This window comes from Bos grunniens, chromosome 18 (assembly GCF_055505025.1).
Source record: "Bos grunniens cultivar Pamir isolate PY7600 chromosome 18, Bosgru_T2T1.0, whole genome shotgun sequence".
Classification (NCBI taxonomy): domain Eukaryota; kingdom Metazoa; phylum Chordata; class Mammalia; order Artiodactyla; family Bovidae; genus Bos; species Bos grunniens.
This window is the reverse complement of record NC_141182.1, coordinates 46,399,983-46,404,551: the sequence shown is the minus strand read 5'-3', so window position 1 is coordinate 46,404,551 and position 4,569 is coordinate 46,399,983. Positions and strand designations below refer to the sequence as shown.

Below are 4,569 nucleotides of genomic sequence, written 5' to 3'. Positions count from 1 at the left end.
TGAAAAAAGCTTTTCTCCTTCACGGGGAAGAAAGAAAATCACTCCTCAAAACCCAGCAGATCTGGCTGTGCAGTCTTTCTCCCTGTCCCATCTCTTCAGGCTTGTTTCTCCTTTTTTTTTGCAGTGGAGCAAGAGACCAAAATCTAACTTGAGTTAAAGAAACAAGACAGTGATGGCTATAAAAGGGAGTGACCAGGAGCAGCAGAGCCTCCTGTCCCTCCCACAGCCAATATATGTGCATCACAGAAAAACAAAAATAATAGATCCACAAAATACAGCAGCCAGAATCACAAAAATCCATTCATCCAAGGGTGGTGGGAGGCAGGAAGGGTAAGTGGAAGGGGAAATGGCACAGGGAGAAAGAGTATTCAAATCAGTCCAGGCATGAGGCTGGCAAATGTTAGAGAAGAGCTGCAGATAAAACCTGAGGTCCTTTCAGACCCACCAGTGCTTAAAGTCCATAGTGGTGTCAGGAAGATTCTGCCTTACGTGCACCAGAGACAAAAGTCCGGATTCCTCAGAGAGAAGGGAATGTATCTAGGGCCTTTGGCATGGTGGGCCCCAGCTTCCCTGGGAGGGGATGGAGGTGAACCAGGAAAAGAGCTGCCGCAGCATCCTTCCAATCCCTCCCATCTCCTCCAGATGGCAGGTGATGGACTCAGGGGCCCACAGCAGCCTTCAGTTCAGGCAGGAGATGGGTGTGGTGAAGAAACTCTGCAGAAGTGGAAATTACTGCAGGTTCACCCATCTTGTGGAAGAGTCTGCTGCTTAAGAAAATCACTAAGGAGAAGAGCTGCAATTTGAAAAGGTTTGCTTTGCCAGGGATCTTTGCTTCATTGGCGCTGATAAGGAATAAAGGGAAGAGGACAGAGAAGGGTCAGCCACTGACAATGTTGGAGACTGCCTTGCTGTGAGGAAAGCCAAATCCAAAGCAAGGCCAATTCCTTTCTGTGTTTGACAACCGCTGGTGCATTTCAATTCCTTTATGGAACCATCCATTCAAGCAATATAGTGAGTAGAGCTTCCCTAATAGTTCAGTTGGTAAAGAATCCGCAGGAACCCCAGTTCGATTTCTGGGTCAGGAAGATCTGCTGGAGAAGGGATAGGCTACCCACTTCAGTATTCTTGGGCTTCCCTTGTGGCTCAGCTGGTAAAGAATCCTCCTGCAAAGCAGGAGACCTGGGTTCAATCCCTGCGTTGGGAAGATCCCCTGGAGAAGGGAAAGGCTACCCATTCCAGTATTCTGGCCTGGAGAATTCCATGAACTGTGAGTAGTGAGTAGAAAAGAGACATATGCAGAAGACTAACCAGACTAACCAGCTAGATGGGAAAAACACTCACAAACATCCCCTGGAGGAAGAAGAGAGCCTGCAGCGAAAGGCTGAAGAGCATGTCAGCAATTATTTTGCTACACTAGGGAATGTGGGTGGAGAAGGCAATGGCACCCCACTCCAGTACTCTTGCCTGGAAAATCCCATGGATGGAGGAGCCTGGTAGGCTGCAGTCCATGAGGTCGCTAAGAGTCAGACACAACTGAGTGACTTCACTTTGACTTTTCACTTTAATGCATTGGAGAAGGAAATGGCAACCCATTCCAGTATTCTTGCCTGGAGAATCTCAGGGACGGGGAAGCCTGGTGTGCTGCCGTCTATGGGGTTGCACAGAGTCGGACATGACTGAAGGGACTTAGCAGCAGGAGCAGCAAGGAATGTGGGAGGCTTCCTTCCTGATACCTCGGATGCCAGGTCAGCTATATCATGGAACCAAATTGAGCTTACGACTTTGGTGAGCGCAAAGAGAGAGTGCACCGAGAGAGCTCTGAAAGTTGACCCAGGGAAAATCTCCAGCCATGACCAAACATCCCTGTGTAGTGATGGGATCACCAATAATCTGGGCTGCTACTGACTGAAGCACAGGAATAAACACGTGATGAAACAAGAGGAGATTGAACCAGAAAACTCCACCATTCCAAGTGCAGCACTGAAAAATTCTCCTAACAACATGTGGTTCACGCTCCTGCTTCCTCTCAGTGCTCTGGGCTCTCCTCTGAGCCAGGACACTGCTTGCCTTTCTTGGACACTGCTCTTCTCTCTTCTGTTGAATTTGAGCATCTAGCTTTGAGATGGTACAAATTCCCCAGATGGAGGTTTTGATTCCCCTGGCAGGGTCCTGCAGAAAGGTTTTGATACTGTAAGCCATTTCCTCACTGCTCAAACTATCAACTACACAAAGGAGAGAGAGTTGTCCCCAGACCTTTCATCGTGAGGGACACAGCTGCTTTGCCCCCAGGGCTCCAGATCTAGTCAGGCCTCTCACCCCATGTGGACCCACTCAGCACCTCCCAGCCCAATCTGCCTGGCCACCCACTCCTGCCCCTGTGCTCCGGGCCAAGGCCGCTGCACCCGTACTCTGGCCTATACTTGGTTCAACTAGACAAGACTTTCAGTTCAGTTCAGTTCAGTCGCTCAGTCGTGTCTGACTCTTTGCGACCCCATGAATCGCAGCATGCCAGGCCTCCCTGTCCATCACCAACTCCCGGAGTTCACCCAGACTCACGTCCATCGAGTCAGTGATGCCATCCAGCCATCTCATCCTCGGTCGTCCCCTTCTCCTCCTGCCCCCAATCCCTCCCAGCATCAGAGTCTTTTCCAATGAGTCAACTCTTCGCATGAGGTGGCCAAAGTACTGGAGTTTCAGCTTTAGCATCATTCCTTCCAAAGAAATCCCAGGGCTGATCTCCTTCAGAATGGACTGGTTGGATCTCCTTGCAGTCCAAGGGACTCTCAAGAGTCTTCTCCAACACCACAGTTCAAAGGCATCAATTCTTCAGCACTCAGCTTTCTTCACAGTCCGACTTTCACATCCATACATGACCACGGGAAAAACCATAGCCTTGACTAGATGGACCCAAGACTCTTTATTTTTTAATTTTTGATTGAAACAAGATTCTTGACCTTATACTTGGATGCCATGACAATGTCAAACTGCTGTAAGTTTCAACGTATGGCTTCCCTGGTGGTTCAGAAGGTAGAGGATCTGCCTGCAATGCAAGAGACATGGGTTCAATTCCTGGGTTGGGAAGATTCCCTGGAGAAGGGAATGGCAACCCACTCCAGTACTCTTGAGTGAAGAATCCCATGAACAGAGGAGCCTGGTGGGCTACAGTCCATGGGTGTCACAAAGAATCAGGCCCAAAAGACTAACATTTTCACTTTCAACATGAGTGGGTGTGTGAAGTCGCTCAGTCGTGTCCAACTCTTTGTGACCCCATGGACTGTAGCCCCCAAGGCTCTTCCATCCATGGGATTCTCCAGGCAAGAATACTGGAGTGGGTTGCCATTTCCTTCTCCAAGGGATCTTCCCGACCCAGGGATCGAACCCAGGTCTCCCGCATTGCAGGCAGACGCTTTACCGTCTGAACTGAAGGGTTTAGAGGCTGTCAAATGGACATGACCTATAAAGGCAATTTTGATGGTTTTACATAGAAATGACCTCTAATGGAAGAGAACACAAATGGGAACTATTTGAGATACATTTCTATGTAAAATGTAGTTTGCACATAATTCAGCATTTTAAATGAGCACTCTGCAACTGAGACCAAATATCAATCATCTCTTGAGGTTTTCTACTATGTACCAACATTAAATCTACATAGGAACAAATGTTACTCCTGCACTTTCAACATACCTACTGGCAATTACTGGTGATGGACAGTGAAGCCTGGCGTGCTGCAGTCCATGGGGTCGGACACGATTGAACGACTGAACTGAACTAAACTGGCAATTTCTGCACCTATCTTGTGTAATTAACACTAACAGTTGCTGGACCAGTACTGGCATTGCTTTAGCTTATTACCCTGTGATATTTTTCTCCGTAGTATTTATATTCCCTGTAATTACCTTGTTTACTTAGAGGTCTATTTGTTTATGGTTTTCTTCTCACTGGAGCATAAGCTCCATTAGAAAGAGGTCTGATTTATTTTGCTCTGTTGCTTTCCCAGTTAGTGGCCGAGATATAGTAGGTGCTCACAAAGTATTGTTGAATGATGCCTAAGTAACAAACAATGGTGTTGGTGGGGAGAGGAGGCAACCATAGCTGTTATGGAAACTCTACAATCCTACCTGGCCTGAATTCTAGTCAGTTCACTCACAGCTGCTTGACTGTCTGGTTTTCTGTTAGACCACAAGTACCCCAGATTAGGTCCAGATTAGGTTCAGCCTCCAATACCCAGCACTGGATTTCTTCAATTACAGATAGTTCTAATGTGGACGGTCACTATCTGGTGATATGTCTTCCCCCCTGGTTTATAAGTTCTGAAAGGGTGGGGATTTGACCTGAAGTTGACTGCAGTATCCCCAAAGTCAGGCAGCTCAGTCAAGGCCCTTGGTTGACATAAACAGGTTTGTGGCATGTATTTGGGCAGGAGGGGAGACTGCCCTGGAGAAATAGTGCCCTACACTGTCTCCCATGAGCCCCACTCCCTTGGCAGAGTCCCAGGGTTGGTTTGAGCTCTGGTCCAATAGGCTGCCTGAGTTACCACTTCCTTCCCCCATCAGCCACCTCAAGGTG

The 4,569-nt window shown here is 48.1% G+C and overlaps 1 pseudogene; it reads right to left on the bottom strand.

Annotated features, from left to right (window-relative positions):
• Window positions 1-658: 658 nt before the first annotated feature.
• On the bottom strand, window positions 659-2,325 carry LOC147353670 (etoposide-induced protein 2.4 homolog pseudogene; annotated as a pseudogene).
• Window positions 2,326-4,569: the final 2,244 nt, after the last annotated feature.